Genomic DNA, 12,220 nt, shown 5'->3' on the forward strand with positions numbered 1-12,220 from the left:
AATTTTGGTGAATTTTTCAATCTCAATTTTTAAAAATTGTCAATAATCATCATCATCATCCAAACAAAACGATATACAAAATAAAATTAAAATTAGAAAAAAATATAACGAATGATGTGGAATCATTTTAATCTCACATTGAAAATGTTTGGAAAGAGGAGCTATTGAAAATGTTTACAAACATAATTGCTTGCCATCAATGTGAGCAAGTAGTGAGAAGTCCAAAGTTTTTTTTGTTTCTTTTTTGTTTAGAAGTAAAGGAATATTAAAAATAGAAAAAAAAATATTTCACATCATCAAGGAGTGAATGCATATTTTTAAAAATAGTAAATGTAAATTAAAAATGGAACGAAATTATTTCATTAATAATATTCTACATCATCAAATTAAAACGTAACGGAAATTAGGTAAAAGTATCAATACATCTATATTCTAATTGACTGAAAATAAAAAATTATAGCTAGAGAGACTAGAATAGGAAATAATACTATGACTCAAATACAAGAATCCTAATTCTAGTCGTTAAATATAGTCAATCTATATAAACTACTTCCATAAGTTAAATATAGTCAACCTATAAAAAATATTACTCCGTATTTTTTTCTTAAATCACGTACACTATCTAAATATCTTTAAATTTCCTAAATAACATCTACATCCCATCAAATATTCAACTTTATCATATATACCCGGTTACCATAAGTATATATTGTGTTTCCAAATGTTGTACTAGTCCTCTACAATAAATGGCCATTAGGCCATAATCAATAACAAAGAAGCTAAGGGAGAGCACAATTATACATATACAAGATTAATACTATGTATCTATTTATTTTTTCCACTTATTTGTATTTTTTATTTATCAAATCAGTTATGTTTACTTGTCGATTAATACTATGTATCTACTATGTATCTACAAGATTAATACTATGTATCTACTTGTCGATTGACTATCAAATCAGTTATGCTCTAATCATAAAATTGGCAAGAGTTTTCTCATAAATCAAAAAAATAGTTCAATTCTCAATAAAAAAACTTTATTGATAACCAAGAACCAAAATAAGACACCAAGTCCAAACAAAATACCGAGCATATAATTTAATAATATCTGGATAACATAACATGCACCATTCATGCATAGTACAAACCAGAACATGGAAGTTGCAATGGATCGGGTTGACAATTATGGGAGGAAGACAGTTGTGAGAACGGATTTAGTATGCAGAGCAGCCTTCAACACCTTCAACCCCTGTCAACCAATATTAATAAAAACAACACAAACTAATTAAAGATTAAAATTATTTATTTGTCTGTATTATCATTATAAAATGATAATTATAGGCTACTCTTAATTTGTCTTTTGTCATCTAGAGTCATAAGACTTTACCTATAACCATAAAGTCACAAGTTCAAATCCTAACATTTTTTGTTTGAGCTATGGGGTATTATCTGCTAGAATTTAAGGCTTTACCAACTATAGTCATGGGATTTACTCATCAAATCCATACACGAAAAAACAAAAACAAGAAAAGAAAACATCATTATCATTTGGGAAGAATATATACCTCTTCAACACCCAAATTAACATCCTTGACCTCGAGGGATCCGACGTCCTTAATATCATACTGATTCAGAACATTAATGGTAGAAATAGTGGAGTGCGGCATCACCTTCAAATCATCCATCACCATATAAGTCACAACTCCCTTCACAAACCCATCACTACTACTTCCATCTCCAGAAGATCCCCCGGTCGTCGTCGTCTTTACCGGAGCAACATACTTCATCACGCACTTTATGTTGGCCATATCACACTCGGGACAAATGGATTCCGCGTCATCGGAGTAGTATACGCAGCCTTTAGTACAGGCGTAAACCGTCCTGGTGTCGGAAATCTCACCGGGAAGGAGGGGAACATCGGAAGAGAAAATTGGCGGCCCTTTCGGGTTAAGAAGGACGTCTTTGTTTGCATCGGGCTGGAGGTAGGTGTCGCTGAGATTTCGGATACTGCTGTAGAGATTTCCGAGGGATCCGACCATGGAGTTCTCACTTACAAGCTTAATGACGGAGCCCAGTGGAAATGACAGGAGGTGGAACAAGAAATCCACGAATGATTTGTCGGCTTCGGCGAACAACACTTTTCTGGCATTTGGGTTGATCAAAAGCTTCGGCTTCGGCGAACAACACTTTTCTGGCATTTGGGTTGATCAAAAGCTTCAAACTCACGGTTGAGACGGATGCCGCCATTGTTTCAGGGAGACTGATGGTTTCTTCTTGCTTTACTTTAATTTGCTCTCTCTCTTTATATGTACATACTATAATTCAAGACTGTTGGCTTCCAACGTTGGATACAGAATCAGTCGCTCGCATTAAATCAGGATAATGGATCTCTAAGATTCATGATAATATCCAAATTAAACTATTATATTCTTCTTCACTGCCCACTGAACCTAATGGATTATATAGATCGGGGTCCGATCCGAATCAAATAACTCCATTAATTAAATCTATCATTATAATAAAGCACTAAGTTTCTTCTGAAAAAATTCTCCCGCCCACACAAAACTACGCCGTTTTGAGAGTGAAGATAATTGCTGCGTATTTAATACTGTTTACATTGGGTTGCATCTTTCTAGGAGGCTTAGCCGAATTAAATTTTGGTTTGCAGAATAGAGTTTCATTACATTGTAATACCAATGCAAGTAATAGCCGGCTCATTAAATGTCCTATTCTATTCCCAAGCAACATACATTGATAAACTAACCTAAAATAATCTAATTCAAATACCATCATGTCCTATATTATTACAAATCAGAATCAGAATTTAATTTAAATTTAAATTTAAATTTAATAAAGGCTAAATATAATGAAGACAAGAGTGCTGAAACAGTATGATGGTTTTCATACTCCCAATACAGATTGTTGTCTTTCCATTCTTCAATAACAGACATTAATGACTTGAAACTCTATATAAACCTTCTTTGCTAGAGAAACTGAACGGCCAGATTAAATAGAAACTATTCTCTGCATCATTTGTGAATACCTTTCAACATGCCTTCTTAGTATGTATCTGTAAAAGAAATAAGACCTCATAACACTATGAGAGCAATAAGAGTAAGGGTATATATGAAGTCCCGGAGGTTAGAGGTAGTGAAACAAGCAAGAGTTTAGAAATTCTATTCCATGATGCTGGGGTAAATCTGTTTTTTTTTTCTGATGCAACTGATTCTTATGTAACCTGCTTATTTTTTTTCCTACTATGTGTTTAATGAAACATCTATGTTCCTGTATTTTTAGGGAGACTACATCCATGGAAATATTTTTAAAGTCTCTTATTTGGTTTTATTTGCACATCTGATTTTTATATTGTATATTTAAAGACTCTAAAGTCTCCTTTTGATATCCCCCGGAACTGTAGACACTGATTGACATGTCTATGATATTCAAGGTTGGATTTAAGAAAGACCAACCAAGGGGTACTACCTCTGCTTTTACTGTGATGAGGCTGTTAAGAGATGAACTATTAGTTGAGACTTACTGTTCTAGCCTGAAGGAACACCAAGACAAGGACTTGATTTCTAAAATGATAGAAGAGGATGAGGAAGATGATGAAGACTCTGAACAGGTAATCTAATCCCTATTGTCAATATGATTGAACCTTTTGTACTATTAATTTAAAGTCTAAACTACAGTTTCATGGTCAGGATTTATCTCAAGCTGATGAAGTGAACTGTTAGCCCTAGATGCATGTGAAACCAAAAGTGTAGATGTCTGAAAATTCATTTGTAAAAATATATTTTTGTTTCAAGAATTAAGAATGGTAGACCAATAAAAGAAGCATATTCCATTGGGAGTCTCACATCATACTGGGATAGTTGAGAGTATGGTCCTTCACATATAAAATGTATAGGTCAATGCCACAAATGCTTTCACTCTTTATCTCTTTCAGATGTAAAGAATAGCAAAGATGTCATTTAATACGCATTTACAAGACACCAAAAGAAGCACAGAGTCAATAGCACCAAGATATGAGGTAAACCAATACATGGTTCAATGCATGAAACTTCTTATGCCAAAGAACCAAATGTCCAGCTTTCAATCAGAGGAATAAGTAGAAGTATATAAGTCCATGTTAAGACAGTGTTTATCTAATTTAGAGTAGATTTGATGAAAAATATTTGGATTGAGAGTGAAACATCTTATAAACCTTTGAGCTATATTTGGAGGGAGTATTATTTTAAAAAAGGTTGGCTCAGGCAGTTTTTGCTTGATTCCAAAACCAGTTATACCATCAAGTAGAAAATCAACAGGAGAGAAGTTCATACTAAGCTGGATATGATATGTACCAAAACATAATTTTTTGACCTAAGTCACAAAAAAGTGAAAAATAAAAACAAAGCAAAAAATGACCTTCAGTCTATAAATAGCTTCATCCAAACTAAAAATGGAATTCAAATGCAGGAATTTGATATAAATGTGTTCTTACAGTTAGTTTACTGAAGCCTTCAATTCCTTTCAAACTCTGAAGTTTGTTCTGGGCTATTGATAAGCACTTCAAGTCCCCGCATGACTTCAATCTCTAAAATTCATTTCAACAATAAATAAATAAATAAATTAAAAGAAAAATTGAAGTTATAGTACTCTCAATGGAAGGCAGGTTTTTGAAGCATACAAATGACAACAAATGTTGAATGCGGGAACTCAATGGAAGGCAGGTTGTTGAAGCATACAAATGACAACATATTTGAATGTTAATATTACCTGATCATGTGTTCTTTTATTCAGTTCTTGAATGCCTCTTAGAATGATAGTTTTGTTAATATTCCTGCTCTGTAATAAAATAAATGACTTCAATTTAACTAATTATTTTCAGTTGCATGTTGAATTATAATATTAATTATGAGCATAAACTATCTGAGAGCATAATAAATATTTTCAAATCCTAAATCCTTCATAAATATTTACCTAAATACAGGAAAACTTCAGAGAAAGTTTTAAAAAATTTCCTCTAAATTTTTTAGTAAAATCGTAATTAAAATACACGAATAAACCAACAATAATTTCTTAATCTAACGAACACAAAAACATTTGGACAAATCTATAACTAAATTAAGAGTAAATCAACTGAAAGCAATTGAAGGAATAAGTTAACTTATCTCAGTTGGGGTTTTCGACAGACGGTGCGATCATTGTCAAACTTTAATTTTATGAACTGATGATGATCGGTACTCCAAAATGACAGAACTGAACTTTTAATCCACAGAAATTACGAACAATGAAGTACAAAACCTAGGGTTCATGTTCAGAGACTAAATCGGATTTCGCATTGCTATTATGTCTCTGAAATACAACATTTAGTTGATCTAAGAAGCAAAACATAAACAATAATTGTAGGATTTAGTGTTGATGGCAGATTGGGGGACCGAGATAGAGAGAATCGTGAGTGGGGCGAGAGTGAGAGAGAATGAGAATGTGAATCGTCTGGGTTGTTGGGTATTGGTTTGGGCTGAATGAAATTGGATTGCATTAAAATATTGGGCCTAAACCAATACCCAACATTTATTATGCTCCTATATATTATACATATCATATTATAAGTTGATTAAAACTCATGATCTTATTGCTACAATTGATGATAACACATCCTTATTAATAATACGTAGTGGTGACACTCATCTTGACTATCTTCATAATCGATTGGCTCCAACTCTGGATGTGGTAGATAGCATCAACGATTATATGAATGATAAGAATACTGCTAAGGGTAAGATGTATTTGAGTTGTGATTCGGGTTGTAAATATGATGCAACTGGAGACATGCTATCTGATTTTGCACACCCAGAGTTCTTAATTGCTTTACGTTGTTATGGAGTCCTGAATGATGCTTTGACTATAAAAATTGGCTCACCTGTCATATTATTGAGAAATATTGATCACTCATTAGGACTATGTAATGGTACAAGGCTAATTGTTATAAGGTTTGATCATGTGTTGGAAGCTCAAATTATGTGTGGAACGAATGTAGGAATAAAGGTTTTAATTCCTAAAATGTCATTAACAACTTCTGATTCAAGATTGCCTTTCAAATTTCAAAGAAACAATTTCCTTTGATGATATCACATGCCATGACATTTGCCTAATTTATGAAAATACTAAACAATGATAAATAAAATCTTTAAAGTTATAGCACCGCATGCATACATCTAGACATTAGCTATTAATTTGAACAATTATTTGCACAAATTCAAGAAATGATATCATTAAAATATATAAATGATAAATCATATCTTTAAGTGCACTATATAATATTTGATGTTCTAATTTGAATAATTATATATAAATTCTTATATTCTTAACAAATTCACTTCGTGCATCGCACGGGTGCAAATACTAGTTATGATAAATAGTGAAGAAAAAAGGCAAAGATAAATAATGTAATGGAAAGACCAATAAATATAAGTCATAGAGATAATATATAGTTGGGAGACATGCAAATCAGACATCATCATGCATGATTGCATGAATCCGTGTAAATTCATTAAATACTGCTGCATGCCATCGAGTTTACTCCATCCGATCCCCTTAATGCCAACATTGGGAAGCCAACAGTCATTTACTTAAAACTCTTCTTCTCCCAATTTAAAACTCTCATCTCTATATATAGATGTAGTCATCAGGCAGATAAGGCAAGAGCGAGTCGAAGAAAACTAAATCTAATCAGTACAATCGATCTTCATTACAATATTACTGTACCTCTTTTCATTCCCTTTGAACCATGGCGGCCGCTACTCCATCAACCGTGAGTTTGAAGCTTCTCGTTGACAAGAAGACACGAAAAGTCCTTTTCGCCGAAGCCGACAAGCCCTTCGTGGTTTTCTTATTCCACCTCATGTCGTTGCCGCTCGGGACAGTTATCAAACTCGTGAACCGCAACTCCATGGTCGGCTCCCTCGGAAATCTCTACGGCAGCATTCAAAACATTGGCGACACATACCTCCAACCTAGTATGGATAAGGCCGCCCTTCTGAACCCTAAAGTTGCCTTTCACTCTCCCTCTGTGCCGCTCCTAATGTCCCCCGGCCTCGCTTCTGAGACCAGGAAGTTTTACGTTTGTACTGGCGGCTGCAACGCTCATGGTAACCGCCAGAGATACATCTCCGAATATCCGGAATGTGTTTGTCCTACTTGTAACTCCAGAATTAGTACCGAGGCGCATTATGTTGCCCCGGTAAAAGCGGATAATGCTACTAAGGATGAAAATGGTGGGTTTGTGAAGGGTGTTGTGACGTATATGGTGATGGATGACTTGACCGTGATGCCGCACTCCTCCATTTCTACCATTACTGTTCTCAACAAGAACAGTATTAAAGATTTCGGGTCGCTTGAGGTTAAGGATGTGAGTTTTGGAATTGATGAGGTATTATATATTGCTTTCCACCCACTTTCATGCATTTATTTACCGTTATACATTAGGGGGCTAGAGAGGCCAGGGACACCCGGAGCATTTACCTTTTCTTGCAAGCTTTCTAGGGTAAAAGTCTTGATGAGTGGCCTTTAGGTTTGGAGTTCAAACATTTTTGTGTATATATGCACTATTAAATTCTAATTAGAGTCTGAATTGAATAATGAACCAGGGATTGAAGGTGTTGAAGGCTGCTCTACACACTGATTCTGTTCTTACCACTGTGTTCATCCGGAAGTAATCTAATTCGACCTCAACATCTGCAGGAAATGCGTGTCTCGTTATGTTTTGTCAGTTAATAGTATTAATGTTTTTGAATCCCATCTATGTATGTCGTTCTCATGTTTAATTTGTACGTAGAACCGTATTTTGTCTATCTTGAATCCTATGTCATGTTTTTCATGTTTTATTTCTGCACTTGAGTCACTATGTTTTTGTGTTGTGCCAGTTTTCATGAAAATTTATTGTTAGTGTTATAATTATAATTCGTTTTATTGTAACATATTTTTAAAACAAATTTAAGATATGCTTTATGTGAAAGATATTGCTGACACGGTAGTCTTTTCATAAATTATAGTAACCTATCCTATATATGGTATACATATTGTCAATTAGACATGTTTGGGGACATGAAATAATGCTGTCTTCCACTAAATGTATTTTTGTCAATATAACAAATTTAACAAAACATATAAATGGTGCTACTAGTGAACAAATTGTCAATATTATTAACATATAAATGGTGCTTATTAAGGATATTAGTGAACTGTCTCCATTATGGTTTTAGGATACTAAAAAGTAAAACACAAATTGCATACCTAAGATTGGACTTATGTAATCGTCAAAATATTTAATTTCATAGCTTAGTCAGTACTGTGTTATGTCTACTCTGATCTTGCAGATATGACGAGGGTTTTTCCATTTGAGCTCTTAGCTTTCACATAGGTGATGATGAGGTCGATACTGGTTAAGCTAAATGAACTATTTGTTTTGATGACTCTTGGCATTTTGTTCAACAGTATAGCGCTCTATCTTTAATTTGTATAAGCCCCTTTACACAAATTTGGATATGTAGGCACTTCGATCTATAGGAAATGACTCTTCATCTATGATGTGCCAATGAAGAACAATATTCCACTGAATTGAATAAACAAAGTCAGAAAAGGGTGTTCTATTAAGGACAAAATTACACTACCACAAAAATATACTCTCCCTCATTTTACATGTCTCATTCACTTTTTAGTTTGTCTTAAAATGTTGTCCACTCCAAAATTGAACATCATCATCATTTTATTTTTATCAATTTATCCTTATGAGTTTTGCTTTTTTTTTTTTTTTTTTATTGCTTTTATTTCCAAAATTGATTTAGAATTGAGTAACACATAATATTTACTTTAATTCCTCTGAAAGCGTACAAACAACAAATATGACAACCAATTTGTGACAAAGCTTTATTAATATAAAAAATATTTTATGAAAATCATTTTAAAAAGTTTTGAAAGTACATCTATGAAAGTCTTAATACATTACCCTTAGATTTTGAATATTCAAAGGGTCCTCCGCTGAGCATAACTACTACATAATTACATATGATGTTACATAAATGTGGGACGTAATTTCCAAATAGCATGCGGCTCTAAGTTGGTGTATGTTACTTCAGATTATATCACATACTTCAAATCCCCTTATTTGGTTTAAAGGAATGTGAGATTACAATAGAGAACGCGAAAGTTCAAAACTTTTATTTGGTTTATTTTACACAATTTTCAAGTTATTATTAGATTATTACGTGAAATTTTCAAGATTGATACATTACTTCACAAAGTATACGTTGGGGAACACAGCTAATTATTTTAATTTAGGTACTCAAAAATTTTAAACCAAATTATTGCTTGTATATCATGATTTGTGTATCTCTTCAGATCAACAGGAACAGCTGGAAATAAAATTTGATTTATTTGAACAAGTCACATCAGTAACAACATATAACCAAAAGGTTTCAAAATCCAATTAAAACCACCAGCAGAATTAAAATTCTAAACTTCCGGCCTGTAAATAATACTCCGATCCACATACATATGCAATAATAATAATAATAATATGCCCGCATGGGTAGCTCAACTGGTCATAGAGGTGAAACTTTGGAAGAATGACCAGGGATCGTGGGAGCAACCTCTCAAAGTGAGGGGGGCTCCTTGTGCACAGTGAGCATCGGTCTAGCCTCTGTGGTTCATGTTCAGTTCAGTCACCATGATTTACATCCTCCCAAATACTCTGTCGGGCCGGGGTGTAGGGGCCCTTAGGGTTGGAGTTCAGCCTTTTGGAAGAATAATAATAATAATATAATACAATTTTTATTTCTAATGTAAGGGGATGCCAATACAATTTAAGACAATCCATTGCTTGCTAAACAAATTAAACATTACGCCAACTTGGAAGGCCAAAAGTCTCCAGACAGGAACAATAATAACTGTTGACTTAAACTTTTAAATTTGAGATTGTGTATCCAAATCATATCGCCAGTTAAGCTAAGTTGTCGCGGAAGACAGTACTCAAAACTGACTGGGTAGAAAACGCAGTCTTCAACAACTTCAATCCATTGCTTGCTAAAATACATCATTGTATTACAAATCTACTAAATTTAGAACGTCTTTCAGCTTAAATGTCAAAAAAATCATCTATAATTAAATTTATACTAAATTATTTTGCAATTTCATTTTCAATGTATACTAACATTGTTAACGAAGCGTAGTCTTTAAACATTATTACTAACAAACCATTCACCAAAGAGCAAACATTTCTTAAATATGGGTAGTTCAATTATAAACATTGTCAAAACCCAATCGTTATGTTGTGAAACCGCAAGGTGGATACGGTTCTATGTTCATAATTATAAAGCTATATATTCATAATTTTTGAACTTCATATTCACAATTATTGAATCTTTATATTCATAATTACAGAACTATATGTTCATAATTATATTCACAACTCTATGTCCATAATTATAGAACTATATGTTTATAATTTCTGAACTATATATTTATAATTATGAACAGTTTTGGAACCGTGTCCACATTGCAAGTTGGACATGGTTCCACAACATACTTTGCCGTCAAAACCCATTAAACATTGATATCATGTATAACCAGCTGCTATTTTTTCAATAACCTTAACTTTCTCCAAGATCCTAGGACAGATACTGTGAGTCCACTGACTCCCTTTTTCCCTACCGTAAAATAACTTCGTCATTAGCTGCTTTCTTATTGCTTCAAGGCATGAAATGATTGGTTGTTTATGTGCATCAACAATGATAGCATTATAACTCTCACATATATTGTTAACCAACATATCAAAATGACAAACAGTTGTGGAATGAAACCTACTCCATTCTGTTGAATTCTTATCAGATAGCCAAATATATGCATCCTCATCTAACTGTCTTAATTTTTTAATTCTAGTGGTGTATGAATTCACAGTTGTTGCTCTGGCACAATCCCATAGTGCATCCATCAATGTCTTTCCATGAAAGTCTGCAACCTTCATATTCCCATGAAGGTGCTTAAAACAAAATCTATGCTCAATTATGAAAGTGCATGCCACATGATAAAAGGAAACATTATATTAGGGGTCTTATGGTCCCCACATAACAACATTAGTATTGCAGTCTGCAGTACAATTCAATTTAAACACATTGCATAATAAATTAATTAAAATAATGGAACACTTTATATGAAATCCAGACTTATGCATAAATACTTCAGAATATACTTTATATAAACACAATGCATAAAAGCACAATACCAACACTACTAAAATCACAAAAGCACAGTACGAATATTGTACTGCTAACATCACAAAAGCACCATTCGAACTCACACACATATAAACTACACATATAGACACAAATATAGTTTAAATAGGTAAAAGAAGGAGAATGAGGGTGAAGTGTACTGTGTGCGTAATCTGAGTAGATTATGTTTATCATTTATTATTATTATTATTATTATTATTATTATTTAGGTCATTAGTTTAGGTAAATGAAAAATTATCTGAGAGTTCGCCGGAAGGATCAAATTTGCTAAGAAAATAATAGTTGTTGACCAATTCTAGAAGTTTTAAAAGTCGTGGATTAAAATTGTTAGTGACACTATAATTATGGAAGGAAAACTATAAAAAACTGGTTAACAATATTTTCTTTAATGTAGAACCACATTATTAAAGATAGACCAAAATAGAGTCAGGAGGAATAGAATCCTAGTACAATGAATTAGTCTAAGCAAAAGTTGATGAAGCTAATGTATTAGCAATTAAATTAATTGATCTTAGGAACAAAATTAACTAAAGATTGAGTAAACGTAACCACAGTGCAACGGCAGTCGTCGATGGTGTATCGAAGATGAGACTGCAACGTGATGTTGGTTGTTGTCAAATAAGTCTGGAGATTGGAGCAATTCGTGAGCAGAACGACATTATTTTATTTCCCCAAGAATGAGTGATTGACAATATATAACATATATATACGATAGGTCACTATAATATAATTATTAGGAAGGACTACGGTACCATCAATATCTTTTAATTTACATCAAGCATAATCTAATTTTTTTTTTTTTTTAGAAATATGTAGTAATTAATTCAATAATAAAGTCATATGACCAAGTGGCTTGTAGTCCACTGGTATCGGATTGCTCCCCTAAGTGGGAGGTGTAAGGTTCGAACCTTAATTTGGCAATAGTGTGTATATATGTAGGGTAT

General features: G+C 33.1%; 1 protein-coding gene and 1 long non-coding RNA gene across 2 annotated transcripts in view; both read right to left on the reverse strand.

The window, feature by feature from the left end:
• The window catches only part of LOC109148275, a 54,192-nt gene that overhangs the window by 18,388 nt on the left and 23,584 nt on the right, over positions 1 to 12,220 (reverse strand). The window lies entirely within an intron of this gene.
• Positions 2,802 to 5,454, reverse strand: LOC109148276. The gene is made up of 3 exons (XR_002048779.1): positions 4,762 to 5,454; positions 4,487 to 4,579; positions 2,802 to 3,070 (listed from the first exon to the last, which is right to left on the reverse strand). It is a non-coding gene; the product is annotated as an uncharacterized LOC109148276 (long non-coding RNA).

Source organism: Ipomoea nil, unplaced genomic scaffold (genome assembly GCF_001879475.1).
Source record: "Ipomoea nil cultivar Tokyo-kokei standard unplaced genomic scaffold, Asagao_1.1 scaffold2036, whole genome shotgun sequence".
Classification (NCBI taxonomy): Eukaryota; Viridiplantae; Streptophyta; class Magnoliopsida; order Solanales; family Convolvulaceae; genus Ipomoea; species Ipomoea nil.